At 37.7% G+C, this 19,628-nt stretch overlaps 2 pseudogenes; one reads left to right on the forward strand and one right to left on the reverse strand.

Annotated features, from left to right (window-relative positions):
- Positions 1 to 1,111: 1,111 nt before the first annotated feature.
- LOC149839384 (bifunctional dihydrofolate reductase-thymidylate synthase 2-like) lies at positions 1,112 to 19,381 on the reverse strand (annotated as a pseudogene).
- Positions 11,022 to 11,140, forward strand: LOC149839385 (5S ribosomal RNA; annotated as a pseudogene).
- Positions 19,382 to 19,628: the final 247 nt, after the last annotated feature.

Consider the following 19,628-nt stretch of genomic DNA (forward strand, 5'->3'; position numbering starts at 1 on the left):
GAAAGATAATAAACCCACACCAAACCACCCTTTTGGAAATCAAACCCTTCATTTCCCCCACTTTCCACAACCATTGCTTCCACAAACTAAAACCCCAAAAAGATCACCCAAATGAAAAAAGGGAAAAAATCCCAGGAAAGAGAATCTCCCAAAAGCACGAAAAAAAATGAAAACTTGAGGAATCTCACCAGCTGCAGAACCCATAAAACAAACAACAAAACCATCCCCTGCTCTCCATGGGCTCCTCAACTGAGAAGAACGAGAGAGAGAGAGAGAGAGGACCTCAGGCTTAAGGTCCGCGCTCCTCCGATCCTTGCCGGTGCTTGTCTCAGGGGAATGAGAGGGAGAGGGAAAGGGGAAACACATTTTGGAAAAGAAGAAACATGTTTTAAGTAATACTGATTCTGGCCATTGGATCTACATTAGATCCAACGGCCAGAATAGTCAAGTAGGGGTTAAGCAGGTAACGATTAAGCAGTAAACAATCTCTCTCTCTCTCTCTCTCTCTCTCTCTCTCTCTCTCTCTCTCTCTCTCTCTCTCTCTCTATATATATATATATATATATATATATATATATATATATATATATATATAGGAAAAGTGGTAAGTGCTTGAACATTAGGTACTTGAACATGCTGGCTGTCATCGTGCGCTTGATGGATGGACAGTGTCAAAAAAAGAAATTTAACGTCAAAAACAAGTTATTCTGCCAAACAAGCAATAGCAGCGACAAAATTCACCGCTATTGACCTTTAGCGGCGATTTTTGTCGCCGCTATTGACCTTCAGCGGTGACTTTTGTCGCCGCTATTGACCTTCAGCGGTGACTTTTGTCGCCGCTATTGCTCGTTTGTTGGAAAAACTGGTTGACGCTGGCCATCCATCAAGTGTGTGATGGACGGCCAGCATGTTCAATTATCTGTCAAGTACCTAATATATATATATATATTAGTCATTGCCAATTCATGGAAAAAACTTGCATTACCAGGCGCTTCAATAGTTTCACCAAACAAAGGAAACAAAAGGGTACACAAATATTGCCTACACTCCTAAACATTCTTGCTAGTCAACCAAAGGTTGAAATGTGGTCACAAATTGAGAATTAATTGGCTTAAGACTTGTTGCCCTGTTGCACAAGCACAAATTACAGAAAACTAATGTTAACGTTACAAGAAAAAAAAAATCTCGCAAAGAAGCACTCTGTATAAACAATTAAAAAACATGACCTGACTGCCATCACTTGGCAATGGCATATTTCCCATTCTGTATGGATCACTAACCTACAGCAAAATCTCACCCAGAAATGTACTCAAGAAAGAAAGGTTCATTATTGCTATGGGACACCGCACTTACTATAAAAATGAAGACCGCAACCCATTTCGTTGAGAATATGAAACATTCTCACATCGAGCCCTCTTCTAGACTGCCATTTTCATTTCTATTTTCTTGTGGGGATCATATCCAACAATCTGGAAATCAGCTGCGACAAAAGAATCAATGTCCTTTTTCTCAGGATTTATCTTCAAAACCTGTCATCATAAGATCTATGATCAAAAAAGAATTTGTAATTGCTCTGGAGGAACACAACATGAAGCAAAAGATACAGTAGAACTATGATAGCCATGTATAGGATCTACTCAATGCTAGAAGTTGGAAGGTGTGTTGGGGGAGGTTGGGAAAGAAGGGGGAGGTTGGGAAAGAAGGGGAAGGAAAGGAGGGAAAGGGTGGTTGTAGCAAAGGATTTTAGTATGAAAACAATAATGCGCTGGTAGTCTGGAACAAAGCACTGCTAAATGACAATGAGATTGTGTTCTAACTTCTAAGCAGTCCTCTTACTGGGAATGGTTTGGGCAAGCTTTGTAGCTGCTCCTGGAGAGGCTTAACATGAGTCCTGTAAACATGAGCGTCTCCAATAACATGAACAAAATCACCTGGAAAAAGATCTGCAAACAAAAACCACTCTTTCAAAGAAGAAGAAGAAAATAAATAAGGGCACGATGAGCATTAAAACAGGCATATCACTTGTCTAGGTAATTAAAGGCCTAGCTATGTGCAGCTGGTGCAATCACAGAACATGCTTTCTATTCTAAAACTAAATTTGTAACGCACCCCCCATCGTGTGTGTGTGTGTGTGTGTGTGTGTGTGTGGTGTTTGGGGGGGGGGGGGGGGGGGAAACGACGCCCCTTCCTCTCCCACGAATCAGATCATGGGAGAGGAAGAGGGGTGCCCCCATTTAATTCGGGAGGAGGGGGAACCGACACCCCATGGCTATAAAAGCCATGGGGGGGCCTCCTCCCCTTTCCCAACTCAAGCACCAGAGGAGCAGAGAGGGAGGGAGAGGGGACCCACCGCCGGTCACCGATAGGTAAGTCCCCTCTTCCTCTCGTTGTTTTTAATACAGAGGTCGCCGGCATCTGTGAGGTTGCCGACGAGTTGTAGCAAAACAAGGACAGGAAAAACCCTATCCCTGTAATACAGTTGAAGAAAGGGGGCAACAAAGGGTTTTCCCTCTGTTATTGCCACCTGCTGGTGACGAAAACGGGAAGGGAGGACCGACTGCTGCGAGGACGCAGGAGGTCCGGCTGCTGCCCTTATCGCTGCAGGCACCGGAAAAAAAAAGGGGGACGATAGCCGAAGACGATCGACGATCGCCAGCGGCACTGCCCCATCTGCAGAAACTGCAACAGTTCGACAACAATGGTGTTGCTGAAACTGTTGCAGAAAAAGTGCAGGGCAGACTCGGTCTGCATTTCTTGCAGACCGAGTCAACCACACTGCTCGGTTTGTGCATGACTCGGACCGAGCCAGGTCAGCACAAACTGAGCCATGAGTGCTTTGACAGACCGTCTCGGTCTTAACGGACTAAGTCGGGTCTGTTAAAACCGGTTCAGGCCATACCAAACCGAGTCTGGGTTGGTTTCTGTAATGAAATGGTGGTCTTCAACAAATGCACAAATAACTCACAAACAAGTGTCTATTGGAGACACTACAAGCATGACCCTTGAAAGGGTATAAAGGGAAGAACACTTGAAAAATAAATAATACTTTATTCATGAACAAAATGCTTAAGAAGCATTGTAATTTACATTGAAGGGGTTCACCCCTATATATACAAAACAATGGGAGAGAGAGGAGAGCTCATTTTGAGCTCTCCAAAAAGAGACGTTGGATTCCAACGTCTCTTAATATAGCTGTTGGACTACAGTCCAACAGCATTTATTATTATAGCTGTTGGACTACAGTCCAATAGCTACTTGCACAGTCAAGTTCCAACTGGATCAAAATATCTAGTTTCTATTGAACTAGATGCTAAAAAAGAAAATAAAAAAATAGAAAAAGAAAATAATAAAAGAAAATATAATAATATTAAATAATATATATATATATTGCAGTTTACATTTTAACACTCCCCTTCAAACTTACGGTACAATGAGCGAAAGTTTGTCTAAGAGGAAGTGAAATCTGGGAGCAGCGAGAGGCTTGGTGAAGAAGTCTGCTAATTGATATTCTGATGTAACATATGGCAGATCAATGGTTCCATGTAAGTATTCCTCTCTGACATAGTGACAGTCCATCTCAATGTGTTTAGTGCGCTCATGGAATGTCCGGTTGCTTGCAATGTAGATCGCACTTTTGTTGTCACAGCACATCTTTGAAGCTTGCGTTGCTTTAGCTCCCATATCTGCTAGCAATCGTCTGAGCCAAACAACCTCCATAGTGGTGGTTGCCATGGCTCTGTATTCAGCTTCGGTGGAGGAAAGAGAGACTTTCTGCTGCTTCTTGCACCTCCACGAAATTAAGGTTTCACCTAAGAACACACAAAAACCAGTAGTTGAGTGTCTATTATTGGGATCACCTCCTCAGTCAGCATCAGTATATGCAATTAAATTTAATGAAGATGAAGCAGACAAGAAGAGTCCTCGTGAAAGAGAGGATTTTAAGTATCTAATAATACGCAAAATCGCTCCCATGTGCACGGAGGTGGGAGCATGCTGAAACTGACTGACTGTATGAACCACATGAGTTATATCTGGCCTAGTAATGGAAAGATAAGAAAGAGCTCCAACAAGTTGTCTATAAGGAGTAGGATCATCAAGAAGTTCTCCATCATCAATTTTCATTTTAACATTGACAACTTCTGGAGTGTCTACTTTCTTATCATCTGTAATTCCAGACCTGGAAACGATATCAAGAGCAAATTTAGATTGAGATATCAAATACCCCCGAGGGGAATAAGCAACTTCAATGCCTAAAAAATATCTTAATAAACCTAAGTCAGTCATTTCAAAGTGAGTTTTAAGAAGAGATTTGATATTTGCAACTCCCTGTTTGTCGCCTCCGGTGATGATCATATCGTCCACATAGAGAATAAGAATAATTATGCCTGCATCAGATTTCTTAACAAACAAAGCAGTGTCAGTTAAACAAGGTTGAAAACCAATATCAAGCATAACATGACTAAATCGGTCATACCAGGCTTTTGGAGCCTGTTTAAGACCATAAAGAGCTTTTTCTAGACGAAGAGCTTTACCCTTAGGGATACTAATACCAGGTGGGGCTTCCATGTATACTTCTTCAACGAGATTCCCATTCAGGAAAGCATTTTTGACATCTAATTGAAAGATAGGCCATGTTCTAATGGAGGCCAAGGCTATTAAAGTTCTAACAGTGGTCATACGGGCCACAGGAGCAAATGTTTCTTCATAATCGATGCCATACTCTTGGGCATATCCTTTTGCTACTAAACGGGCCTTATATCTTTCCAGGGTCCCATCACTTTTGGTTTTGACTTTGTATACCCACCTACAACCTATAGGTTTCTTACCCGGAGGAATATCTTGTATTGTCCAAGTATTGGCCTTTTCTAGTGCATCCAATTCTATTTTCATGGCTTCTATCCATTCTATATGATTTTTTGCTTGAGAATAGGATGATGGTTCAACATATGATTGTATTAATGTAATGGCGGCCCTATACGTGGGTGAAAAAGATTCATAAGACACAAATTTTTCTGGAGGTTTAGAGATTCTAGACGTTCTTCTAGGTGGGACTTCAGAGTATTTTTGTAATGCACATGGAAGATTTTGCTCTCTACGTCTTGAATATTGTAGACTAACATCCCTATGGATTTGCTCTTCATTATCATCATTTTCAACAACAATAGGACTTTGATCATTGTCAAGGTCACATCCAACATCACATTCATTGGATTTTGAAGTTGGATCAATTAAAAACGAGAATTCAGTGACATCCTTGGATTTTTCAAATTCAAAGAAGCTTTCTTTTTCCAAAAAAGATACATTTCTTGACACATATAATTTGTCATTTTGAAAATCGAAACACCTGTAGCCTTTTTTATTATCAGTATATCCTAAAAAGGCACATGGGATTGCACGAGGAGAGAGTTTATCATTTCTGTTGGTGAAAACAAAACATTTGCATCCAAAGACTCTTAATCTAGAATAATCTGGAGTTAAATTAACAAGCTTTTCTATTGGAGTTGTATTCTTTAATGAGGAAGATGGCATCCTATTAATGAGGTAGGTGGCAGTTAGGACCGCTTCAGCCCAAAAACTTTTTGGAACTTGATTTGCAATTAGCAATGTCCTAGTAGTTTCCATAATGTGCCGATGTTTGCGTTCGGCTAGGTCATTCTGTTGTGGAGTGTGTGGACATGATCTTTGATGTGTAATACCATGTAAATTGAGATAGTCTTTGAATTCGTTGGACATAAATTCTCCCCCTGAATCAGTGCGAAAAACAGAAATATCATTTTGAAACTTATTTTTAACCATTTTATGAAATATTTGGAAGTTAGCAAAGACATCAGATTTATGTTTAAGAAAATAAATCCAAGTATGTCTAGAAAAGTCATCAACAAAAATGACATAATATGTATAACCACCTTTGGAAATAACTGGTGCGGGGCCCCAAACATCCGAATGTATTAACTCAAGTGGTCGTGAGGAAACAAAAGTTCTACTAAGAAATGATAACCTTTTCATTTTGCCAAGAATGCAGTCTTTACAAGAAAAATTTTCAGAATTACAAAATTTTTCCAAACTTGGAAAATATTGAATTTTAGACATATGAGGATGGCCAAGCCAATGGCAGGGATAAATGTATCACACTCAATGCTTGGTTCCAATTCTGTAATATGGATGGCATCACAAGCCGGTGCATTAAGAACTTCCCTGCAGTAAAAATCATTGGTTTTTAACAATACATTACAACAGATATTTGACGATCTGACTCATTTTAAAGGATATAAGAAACTTGTGACTTTGGAGAACTAGACTCCAGCTTAGGCAACCTAATTTGCAGTTCAGAATTAGAGAAGCGGTTGGACAAGAAAGGTGGGTGAAATTTTCTAGTGTACACTGACAGTTTAGATTTCTACAAGACTCAAGAATGAAGAGTAATCACCTTAGTACCTGACCGCCACCTATGATGAACAGAGTCTCTATTGATACAGAATAAGGTGGTGCTGCTAATAACTCAAGGCAGAGGCTATGCTTCCACAAATCACAACATTTTTTGCAGTTGCAATATCAAAACTTCCAGAACGAGTAAGTACCACATTCAATCTACCAGGCAAGGGCCTATGCTCAAGAGGGATACTTTCCCATGTTTTTCTGCCCATAATGACTGCATTTTTCTTTTGGGGAGCCGATGTAGTCATGGTGATCTCCTTGAAAAACTTGAGATCACCCGGCAGCTTCCATGGCAACTTGCCATCTTTACCAATACCCATTTCAGGAGTTGCTGCAACAACAACTTGAAATGTCCTTTGAGGATCAGGTGACTTGGCATTGCCATTTTGCAAGTTAGTTTGCACACCACTTGCCATTATGGTAAAAAAGCTCAAAAAATGTCTGTCTTTTATTAAATTGTTCCAGGTCACGAAAGATGCAGAAGTCACAATTGCCTTGGTTGAAGAAAAAAAAGACCTGAAACCACATTACAATACAAAGTTCAAGTGTTTAGACAACTGTTAGGGAAGCATCTTTTTCTGGAGGACTGACTGAATAATAACTTTGTAATGAAGTAAGCGAAATTACAAATAACAAAGTGTAGAACACTTACAAGTCCAATAATAGACAAATACAAAGAGAATAAACAAGCACTCAAGTGCACATACAAATCCACCTAGGGACAATGCCAAAAGGCTAACAAAAATAAGTATTATTGAAAAGTGAGAGAAAAGGAATGAATAAATGTAAAGGGGGAACACCCCTATTCATATACAAAAGGAAGAGAGAGGGACCCTTGGGAGCTCCCCACTCATAGAGTCGTTGGGGAGCTCCCAAAGGTCATATTTATGACCGTTGGGGCCCCAAAGCTCAAAAAGAAAAGGAAATAAATTAAAAAAAAAAGGAAAAATAAGAAAACAAATAAAAAGTTGTTTCTAATAAGCAACTATTAATACATGTAAAAAGACTAAAATGCTCCTCAAACTTTACAGAGAAAGAACCAAAAGTTTGCTAAGGAGAAAGACAAAACGAAGAGCAAGAAGAGCTTTGGTGAAGAAATCGGTCAACTGATACTCCGAGGTGTCACATGACAATATGATAGTTTCTTTTAGATATTCATCACGAACATAATGGCAATCCATCTCAATATGCTTGGTACACTCATAGAAAGTGTGATTGCTTGCAATATGTCACAGCACATCTTCGATGGTGTTGAGATGATGATACCCATATCATTGAGAAGACTTTTAAGTCACACAATTTCCATTGTCGTTGTAGTAATTGCACGATATTCGGCTTTGGTTGAGGATAAAGATATTTTTTCTTGTTTTTTACACCTCCAAGAGATCAGTGAATTTTCTTAAAAATACAAAAACCAGTGGTTGAGATTCTATCATTTGGATTACCACCCCAGTCAACATCAGTATAAGCAGTTAATTCAAAAGATGAGGAAGATAATAAAAAAAGCTTTTTCGAAATGGTGTTTTTAATGTATCGCATAATCCTCATTATTGTTGTCATGTTCAATGTGGTAGAAGCATGCTAAAACTGGTTGACCACATGAACAACATGAGCAATATCAGGTTGGGTGATGGAGAGGTAAGTGAAAGATTCAATTAAATGATGATATAGAGTAGAATCTTCAAGCAATACACCATCTTCGAGTCTTAATTTAGCATTTATGACTTCTGGGGTTTCCACCTTTTCATCTGAAACTTCTGAGTTAACACATATGTCAGCAGCTAATTTCATTTGAGAGAGAATATATCCTCTAGGGGAGTAGGCAACTTCAATTCCTAAAAAATATCTCAAGAAACCCAAGTCAGACATATCAAAAGTTTTCTTTAAGATTGATTTAATTTCAATAACTCCTTTGTTGTTTTCTGTAATATGATCATATCATCAACATATACAAGAAGAATCACAATTGTAGTACAGGTTTTCTTGACAAAGAGAGCAATGTCAGTATAACAAAAAATAAATCCTAAATTTATCATACCAAGCCTTAGGAGCAAGAAATAAATCCTAAATTAATCAAAACATTACTAAATTTATCATACCAAGCCTTAGGAGCTTGTTTAAGACCATACAATGCCTTTTTAAGTTTTAAAACCTTTTCATTTAAATTAAACATTCTCACCAAGTTCTTCATTAAAAAAACATTTTTAACATCTAATTGAAAAATGGATCATTTTAATAGACGTAATGGCAATGAGAGTTCAAACGCTTGTCAATCGTGCTACTGGGGCAAAGGTTTTTTCATAATCTATTCCATATTCTTAAACATACTCTTTGGCAACTAACTTAGCTTTATATATTTCTAATGATCCATTACTTTTGGTTTTAACTTTAAACACCCATCTACAAACTATAGGTTTCTTGCCTAAGGGAGGATCAACTATTTCCCATGTGTTGGCTTTCTTAAGAGCATTAAGTTCAAATTTCATTGCTTCATTCCAATGAGGATATTATTCTACTAGGAGCACTAGAGATACGATTTGATTTTCTATGTTGGGATTCTTCAAAAGATATGTTTTGAGAGAACTTGTTAAGGGCACATGGATGATTACCTTCACCCCGTCTAGCATACACGTGTATCATTTGATACATGTTCATTCAAATTCTCATGTTGATCACTATCCTTATCATCAAGTGAATGCTCACTACTAGAGCCACTGTCAAAAGATTCAAATACCTCAATAGAGTTAGACTCATCATTTCTTGGTAATAAATCAAATAGTAATGAATAATCAATTTTTTCTTTCGGTTCTTTGCTATCAAACCCATTTTCATTTTCAAGAAAAGTAACGTCTTTTGAAACATAAAGTTTGTTATTTATTAGATCAAAACATCAGAATCCTTTTTTATTTTCTCCATAACCTAAGAAAACACACTCAATGGCTTTTGAGGATAGTTTATCATTTTTATGAGTAAGAACATATCACCTACAGCCAAAGATTCTTAGTCTTTTAAAATTGAGTCATTTTAAAAAGCTTTTCAAATAGAGAAACATTGTTTAATGAGGACGAAAGAGTTCTATTAATTAAGTAAGTTGAGGTTAGAACGGTTTCGGCCCAAAACTTTTTTGGAATATCTTTGAAAATTAAAAGAGTCTTAGTGGTTTCTATTATATGTCTATGATTTCTTTCAGTTAACCCATTTTGTTGCGGAGTTCTAGCACAAAACCTTTGATGACAAATTCCTTTTTTTAAATAATTTTGAAAATCATTAAACATGTATTCTCCTATGAGTAACCTCCTTTTGATATGATACATTAGGGACCCCATACATCAAAATGTGCTAATTCAAAAGGCCGTGTAGAAACAAAAGTTCTTTGAGAAAAGGAAATTGCTTTCATTTTTTCAAAAATGCAATCTTTACAAGATATGTCATTTTCATTACATGTATTTCCCAAAAAAGAAAGAGAGACATCTTTGAAAAGCTAGGGTGGCCAAGTCTCTTATGTCAAATATGAATACTTTTCACATGGACAAAATTACAAAATGACTTGGGTAGAAGGAACAAAAAATCTATAAAATAAAGACCACTTCTCCTATGGCCTTGCCCAATCAGCTTCTCTTACTGGAAATCCTGCACGGTGCAATCTTTAGGTGAAAAATAAACTTTGCAACCATGATCGAAAATTTGAGAGACGAAAAAATGATTTAAATTTAATTGTGGAACCAGCCTTATTTTTGGAACAAAAAATTTTTGAAAATGTTTTGAATCAAGTGTTCCAATACTTTTTATCTTTAAAAAAGTTTCATTGGACGTTGAAACATAAGATGAAGTAAGATTAATATAAACTTTAGAAAAAACATTTTTATGAGGTGTCATATAAAAGGAAGCACCCGAATCAATAATCCACATACCTGGAGAAGATGAGGAAGATGCAATGACGGCACCCGAAGTGGAGGATAATTTGAGAAGTTGTTGAAGTGCTTCCGATATTTGATTAAGCGTGTCTTTAATATCTCCTCCATTTTTGCTTCCTTCTTCTTTCTTAGGTGTGATTTCTCTAACGGAAGCAATCTTACCTTTAAGCTTAGGACATACCAGTCTAATGTGTCTCGGTTCATTATAATGATGGCAAGTGACCCCCTTCCTATATCCACTATTAAAGTTTGGCCCATTACCATAGTTATTTGGCTTTACAATGTAGGGTAGCTTATAGGTTTTTACATTGGAACCCGGCCTAATAATGGCCAAAACGTCATTATTCTTATAGGTCATGCCAAGACGTGTTTCTTTTTAACATACCTTGGCAAGCGCATCTTCAATAGGCATAGCTTTGGTCCTATGAATGAGAGAAGTTCTCACTTGTTCAAATTTCGATCTTAGATCGTGACAGAATTGAAAAAAATGTTTTTTCTTCTCAATTTGCTCTCTTCTCATTTCAAGATCTTCGGGAGCCACCCATTTAGGCTCAAGAAGAGCTAATTCATCTCAAAGAGGGGACAAAATGCTAAAGTAATCCCGGACACACAGTTCCCTTGCTTAGTGGTTATAATTTTATCTTGACAAAAATATTGTCTAGCAAGATCATTTTGGGTATACATACCCTTAAGAAAGCACCGGATCCCATCAGAACTCCGAAGTTAAGCGTGCTTGGGCGAGAGTAGTACTGGGATGGGTGACCTCCTGGTAAGTCCTCGTGTTGCACTCTCAAAAATTAACTCCGCCTGTGTAGTTATACACTGCCGGTCCCAAGCCCGAATAAAGGAGGAGGGTTGCGGTAGGCCTGTGACAGCCAGCATAAAAACTGTCATATCCTATGAAAATGAACCAATATGAGAATTTCGTTGGGGCGTTCCCTACTGAGCGACGCGCTGTACTCTCTAGGCCCGGAGGCAGTGATAAATGTGCAAGGGTTGCTAGGTCGTCGCCCAGAAGCGACGCGTCACACCGGCGCCCGGGTGTGGTGTCAAATAGGCAAGGGTTCCCTCACTTTGTTGGACGGGTGAGGGTAAAGAAGTTAGTCCAAGACCATAAAATTAGGTTAGCCACTTGGAACATAGGGTCTTTAACTGGTAAGTTGGTAGAGTTAGTAGATGTTATGTGTAGGAGAAAGATTGATATTTTATGTCTTCAAGAGACCAAATGGGTAGGTGAGAAAGCTAAAGTGATAGAACCTTGGGGATATAAGATTTGGTATACAGGAATAAATAGGAATAGGAATGGAGTAGGGATTGTTATGAGTCGTCAGTTTATAGATAATGTAGTTGAGGTCCGTAGGAAGGGTGATAGAATTTTACTTATTAAATTAGTATTAGGTACGGATATTATTAATATTATTAGTGTTTATGCACCTCAAGTAGGTTTAGATGATTCCATTAAGCATCAATTTTGGGAAGATTTAGATGGAGTAGTACAAGAGACATCTTATGGAGAAAAGCTTTTCATCGGCGGTGACCTTAATGGACATGTAGGCATTAGTAGGGATGGATTTGAGAATATCCATGGAGGCTATGGTATAGGAGAAAGAAATGAAAGTGGAGAAAGGATTTTAGATTTTTGTTTGTCCTATGATATGATCTTAGCAAACACTTGGTTTAGGAAGAGGGAGTCTCACCTAGTAACATTTAAAAGTGGGGTTAATACGAGTCAGATAGATTTTTTCCTACTTAGAAAGAGAGATAGGGGTTGTTGCATCGATTGTAAGGTTATACCAGGAGAAAGTGTAGCTACACAACATAGAGTCTTAATTCTAGATCTTAGAATTAGACAATGCCGCAAAAGGGATAGACATAGGATAGATCCTAGAATTAAGTGGTGGGCACTGAAAGGAGCTAAACAAGGAATGTTTGTAGAGCAGGTAGTTAAGGAAGTTGATTGGTGTCTCGAGGAGGATTCAGAATCAATGTGGAATAAGATAGCGGGTGGTATGAGAAAAGTAGCTAAGGAGGTATTGGGTGAGTCTAAAGGCGGTGCACCACTAGGTAAGGATACATCATGGTGGAACGAGGATGTCAAATTAGCTATTAAGGTTAAAAGAGAGTGTTATAGAAATCTAAGTAAGAGTCGTGATAATGAGAATTCGGAGAAGTATATGATAGTAGCAAAGAAGGAAGCTAAAAAAGTTGTTCGAAACGCGAGGGCTAAGGTATATAAGGAGGTTTATGACAAGTTGGATACCAAAGAAGGCGAGAAGGATATTTATAGGCTTGCAAAGATGAGAGATAGGAAATCGAAGGATTTGGGTATGGTTAGATGTATCAAAGATGAAACGCAAAGGGTTTTAGTCAAAGATGAGGAGATTAAGGAGAGATGGAAAGATTATTTTGATAAGCTATTTAATGATAGTCATGCTCAAGATCTTGGAGACTTCTCCATTCCTTTTCATGAGATAAATCGTGACTTCATGCGCAAGATTCAAAAGAAAGAAATTGCAGAGGCTTTGAAGAAAATGAAATCAAGAAGGGCAGTTGGCCCAGATGGTATACCTATCGAGGCTTGGAAATGCTTGGGAGAGAAAGGTTTAGAATGGTTGACAAATCTTTTTAACTTGATTTGGCGAACAAATAAGATGCCTAATGAGTGGAGGAAGAGTACTTTGGTGCCTTTATATAAGAATAAGGGTGATATACAAGATTGCACAAACTATCGTGGTATAAAACTCATGAGTCATACTATGAAACTTTGGGAGAGGGTGATTGAGTCTAGGTTGAGGAAGGTTGTCATGATATCGGAGAATCAATTTGGTTTTATGCCTGGAAGATCAACTATGGAAGCTATACATCTTCTTAGACAACTTATTGAAAGATATAGAGAGAGGAACAAAGATTTGCATATGGTTTTTATTGATTTAGAGAAGGCATACGATAGAGTACCTAGGGACGTTCTCTGGTGGACAATGATGAAGAAAGGTGTTTCTCTCAAGTACATTAGTATAATTAAAGATATGTATGAAGGAGTAGTAACCAATGTCCGCACTTGTGGAGGGGTGACAACCAATTTTCCGATAACGGTTGGGTTACATCAAGGATCTGCTTTAAGCCCTTTCCTATTTGCGATAGTGATGGATGAGCTTACGAGATCAATTCAAGAAAATGTACCGTGGTGTATGTTGTTTGCTGATGATATTGTTTTGATTGATGAGTCTAGAGCTGGGGTTAATGCTAAGTTAGAATTATGGAGACAGACATTGGAAGCTAGAGGTTTTAAGTTGAGTAAGAGTAAGACTGAATATATGGAATGTCGGTTTAGTAAGCAACGAAGTAGTGATGGGAGTGTAGTGAAGCTTGGTGAGCAAGATATACCGGTGATGGATTATTTCAAATATTTGGGATCCATCATTCAAAAGTATGGAGAAATTGATGGAGATGTAAATCATAGGATAAAGGTTGGGTGGATGAAATGGAAAAGTGCTACTGGAGTGCTGTGCGATCGTAGAATGCCATTGCGGTTGAAGGGAAAGTTTTATAGGACGACTATTAGACCCGCTTTACTATATGGTACGGAATGTTGGGCTGCCAAGAGACATCATATTCAAAAAATGTGTGTAGCTGAGATGCGGATGCTTAGATGGATGTGTGGAAATACAATAAAAGATAAGATTCGGAACGAAGAGATACGTAAGAAGGTAGGTGTTGCACCCATTGAAAATAAGATGCGAGAGAATCGTTTACGGTGGTTTGGACATATTCGGCGAAGGCCTAATGATGCTCCAGTTAGAAGGTTGGAGAAATGGGAAAATATATTAGTTAAAAGAGGTCGGGGTAGGCCTAGGAAGACTTGGATGGAGATGATAGGAAAGGATATGAATGCTTTGAACCTCACCGAGGACATGGCGTTGGATAGAAATGATTGGAGGAAAAGGATTCATGTGGAAGACCCAAAATGAATTTCTTTTTTGGTTCATATCGCTGACCCCAATTGTTTTGGGATGAAGGCGTAGTTGTTGTTGTTGTTGTATACCCTTAAGAAAGAACCAAGCTTCATTAGTTCTTCTAAATTTAGCAATGTTGACACATTTTTATGTCAATAATGTTTTTAGCATGATTACTTTCTCAATCCTCTACCTTTATTTGATGATCACTGATAGCTTTAAGACGATCATCCCCAATGAGAGCTTTTTCAATACCTCCTTCAACTTTGGTGAGCTTCAACAATGGTTTAAGAAAAGTTCTCATAACAAAACCCAAAAGTTTATTTCCTCTAAAATGATTTTTCATAGTCGATGCCCACGTCAAGTAGTTGGATCCATTAAGTTTGAAGGATAGCTTCACTCTTTATTCATGCTCGATGATGATAAGAAAAAGATTGAGACGAAGAAAGTGATAACACCTTTGTCACGATCATCAAACACCACAAGAAATGCTTCCAAGATCAAGAGAACACAAATTGATACCATGCTACGTCACACGGACTCAGCTGGGGAGGCGACGACACGGGTGCGAACACGGGTGCGGCTTCGAACACAGGCCGGACTCGATCAACGAAGAGTCAGACTCGGTCAATGCACCGAGCCTGAGTCCGTCTACTTTATAGACTCAGTCAACTTTGATCGAGTCTATTTTGGTCTATTTTTAAGATAAAAAACTAAAAATATATATTTTATATATATTTTTTAAAAAAAATATAGCCAGATTGGGCAATGCAGTTGCACAGTGCACAGTCACAGACTGTGCAACAGTCACAAACTGCATTGCACAGTCTGTGCAACTGCATTGGGTGTGATCAGTCATGTGTTCAGGATTTTATTTTGATAGGCAGGTATTAATCTTTACGTAGTGGGCATTTTTTGTTGGGATAATCACATATATAAGATTTTGAAGGCCCATTTGTTTACTGTTGTTTACTTTTATATATAATCAGTGAATCTTATACATATCAGTTGTTGTTTACTTTTTAAAAAATATATATACATATATATATAGCCTGAGTCCCCGTGTCCAAAATTTTTGAAATTGCGCTGCATCCGTGTCGCACCCGCACCCGCACCCGCACCCGCACCTGCACCCATGTGACATAGATACCATGTAATGAAGTACGCGGAATTACAAATAACAAAGTGTAGAATACCTAAAGTCTAATAATTGACAAATACAAAGAGAATAGACAAGCACTCAAGTGCACACACAAATCCACTAAAGAACAATGCCAAAAGGCTAACAAAAATAAGCATTATTGAAAAGTGAAAGAAAAGGAATGAATACATGTAAAGGGGGAACACCCATATTCATATTTATGATCGTTGGGTCCCAACGACTCCAAGGAGTGGGGCCCCAAAGCTCAAAAAGAAAAGGAAATAAAATAAAAGAAAAAAAGGAAAAATAAGAAAACAAATAAAAAAGTTGTTTCTAATAATTTAATAAACAACTATTAATATATGTAAAAAGACAAAAATGCCCCTATCAGGCAATATATATATATATATATATATATATATATATATATATATATATATAACAAGTTTGGTAAACACCCTTTTCTAATTTTATGTTGCAAAAGTCAATTTTAGCATGCAATGCTCCAACATGAAAACCAAATTTCAAAACAATCACATATTCGTAATGAACATGAGTGGAAAAAAAAAGTTAAATTAAACATACTATCTCCTTACATTAATATAAGACCAGTTAAATAGTGTGCCTTCTTTTGCATGCATCTGCTTATGTTTTTTGTTGTTGTTTTGCCAATCAAATATCTGCATTTGGTTTCCATTATTCATTTTTGTCAAATTGTCACTCAAGTTCTCATGGATGATAAAGGTTCAGTTCTTGATAGACAAATCCTCAACTCATCGGAAGATCACTTTTAGCAAATAATTTTTTCCGTCATTTTAAACATCACTTCCCATAAATTTGTATATCTTCATGGCCTATGTTGAGCACAAAACCATGTGAAACATAAAAAAAAGTAATGCCAACATTCAAAAGAATAAACTTTAAGATTTCTAAAAGGTAGAAGACAGGCTGTATGTTGGCCTAACAAATTGATTACCTCTTTTTCTCATAGAAGTGAAAGACATCAAAAAGATGCAAGGTGGCAATCAAACATACCAGGGTAGCCAAAATAAGAAAGCAATGCAATTACAGAAGTTTCACAGAGTCGGTTAATGAAACACTATATCAGTATGCAAAACAAGTAGAAAAGCCCAAGACCAGAACACGCATCTAAAAGGGTCCAAACTATATGGAAACCAAAGCAAAGAGTGCTACAACAAAAGCAAGAATAAGATATGCCTCGGGATCGATTCAACGTGAAAGAAACTAAAAGGAAGCTATCTACTTCTTGAACCTAACAACAGAAAACATATGATGAGTATTGAAATGGTGATCAGATAGAGGAATGAACCATAGTGCTGAGATTGCAGGTAAAGAAAGGGGTAAGTATTCAGTGTTGTGACTGACAATAGAGCAAAATGGAACATAGAAAATGGTGTTTCCTTGTGTAAGATAGAGGGAGAAGGCCTTTACAAAACATGGTTTGAGGCTTCAAAATCCGGTTTGATTTTTTGCTTTCTCAAACAATGCTTCCTTCATCATCCAACAAAAGCAACAATTTGTTTTCTTTCCGCATTCACAGGTTTTGTGGAAAAAACAGAAAAACATCATGACATTTGATTAAAAAAAAAATAGCGTCAAGCCCCTCATGGCAAGAAGGAAAGTGTGGCATCCCCAAAATATAAATAAATAAATGGCAAATACAGGAACAGATCAATACCAACTAATGAAAAGGATAAACCCATCTTTTGACAATGGGGTCATTGTATACTGCAAAGACATAACCCATCAAATGAGGCATGCCATCAATACCCAAAAAGCTTCTGCATAAGCAAGAGCGTGTAGAATGTCTAAAGAATCCAATTTTCCACCAAAGACATCCAAATTTCTAGTTCATAAAACCAACAAAAAGGAACCCATATCTTCACAAAAGCTACACTTCTTTCTCATGAAAAATGGCAATCACATAATACCAGAGAGAGAGAGAGAGAGAGAACCTGAACATATGCCCAACTGAATTCCACCAAGTATCTTAAATGGTTTGAGAAAGATATTGAAACCATACTCTCAGACCTTCATCCAAGAAAGGAAGGAGAAGGAATCCATGGAAAAAAGAGCATACCCCCACTGTCAATGTTGAGTCCAGTAGTCTTCTCCCCTCCTCTCCCCCTCTTTATATAGCCTCTGCAGTTGGTCATAATAGAGGGAAAGGTCAACACAAACCCACCATGCAGATTTTCATGCCAAGAAAGCAGCTTGAAAACCATTGAGCCCTATCAATGGATCGGGTCTTACCCGATCCGGTGCCACCACTTATCCAAAATCTGATTGATTTAGACCCACCTAAGAAGTAAAAAGACCCACTAAATTCATCAGGTAGGGATGTAAAAGGTTCGGATGTGGCCAAATACCATATTCGCCTAATTGGATGTTGTCTAAAAGGATTCAACTTGCATTTGGATTCGAATGGTGAAAAGTCCATACTATATCTGTTTTTTTCTACATGTAAACGGATTCAGATATCTGTCAAATTTGAATATTTGTCAGATTCGGTAGCAAAATAACATAACCATATCTGCATCCGCTTATAATCAGATATAGTTTTGGCTTGCCAAATGCAACTAAACGGAATCAAATTTGGTCGGATATTGGACATAGTTTGATTCATTGATGTCATTATCATTAAGTCTTGGCAGTGCTGGTAAACCCTAAACGAGCCAAACAAGCCAACTTAGGTCTATTCGAGCTTGATTCCTTTAGAGTGAACCCTTGCTCAGGTTTGGCTTTGAGCTTGTCACCAACCAAGCCAGATATTGTACAGGTGCAGGAAATACCCTTATAACAAGGACTGCATATGCTTGAAAAATGTTATGGAGCAGAATTGCATGGCTATCACAATAAATTAAGTAGAATTCAAAGTTTAAACCTGAAATTACTAGGAGAAAAGAATGAGTCGGACATTGTACAGATGCAGGAAACAAGACTTCTCCAAAGGAGCACATGTATGCCTGCCTAGCATAGACAATTATTAGAGATGTGTGAGAACTGTAATTGCTATATATATTTATATTTGAGTTGGAAAAGGGAAACATGCATATATCATGACAGATATCCTACAAAAACATGTGGATAATACATGAAAAATGCAGCGAAAAACACCTAGGGAGCCCAAGAAAGCATCCTGGAAATGTATGCCAATCATTCTGAAAATAAGCATTTACGATGTTGCATTTCAAAGGCAGACTTCCACATGCTTTAAACAAGGATAACAGGTCCTGCAGAAGAAGCTAATAGGTGTTTCAGTTAGCAAGAAACAGATAGACCCATGAAACTTGGCAAATTATTTTCTACTAAATGCATAGGAAGCAGGCAGTTCACTGCTGTAACGGGTTCATGCTGCCATGAATAAGCATGAACTTAAGCAAACTTTTGAAGTTAACCATCAAGTAGATATGTGTCTTAAGTTTAACAACATGGTGCACACATTATTCATGTTGCAGAAATCACGAATATTTTTTTTGATCAAGTTCCCTGCCGAAAAAGGTAAGAGATCACGAATATCACCAGTAGGAAACTAGATAAACTGCATTTACTACCTTATCCACCTATAGTTTCTCCTTCCTATAACCTGTTGATCATTCCAGAATAAACCATCAACTCCAAAAAAAAAATAACAAAAAAGAAAAAGATCCAAGTTGGAGCATTTGATCAAATTAAAAGTTAGCATGTGATATGTAATACTTGAAAGTCAGGTTGCAATAACTCATCTTAGAAAATGTTGTCATATGCACAATTTTAACAGTTTAAATTATTGTGAATGCTGAGCTAACTGATGGAAAACATCATCACTTGACTTACAGTCTAGTATTCAAAAGACCAATTTGACACAGAATCCAAACTCGGGAAGATGCTTACTTGAACGTATTTTAGGATTATAGAAAGAGCCATCTTATTTTTTCAATGATACCCTCACTCAGCAGGAAGTCACACGGATAAGCCTTCTCCATCTGCAACAATATCACTGAGTCTATCAATAGGAGTGACAACAATACTGAGAGACGATGGAATGGCATCAATACAAGGTAGGGACAAGAGAAAAGTGAAGAAACACGATAGATTCATTCAAGACCAACATGAAATTCACATGGCTAGATCATAGATTAAGCACAAAGCCACAAACCCTGCGTTTTATCAAACGTGATGTTA

The sequence above is a fragment of the Nuphar pumila genome, chromosome 4 (genome assembly GCF_984573655.1).
Source record: "Nuphar pumila chromosome 4, dmNupPumi1.hap1.1, whole genome shotgun sequence".
Taxonomy (NCBI): domain Eukaryota; kingdom Viridiplantae; phylum Streptophyta; class Magnoliopsida; order Nymphaeales; family Nymphaeaceae; genus Nuphar; species Nuphar pumila.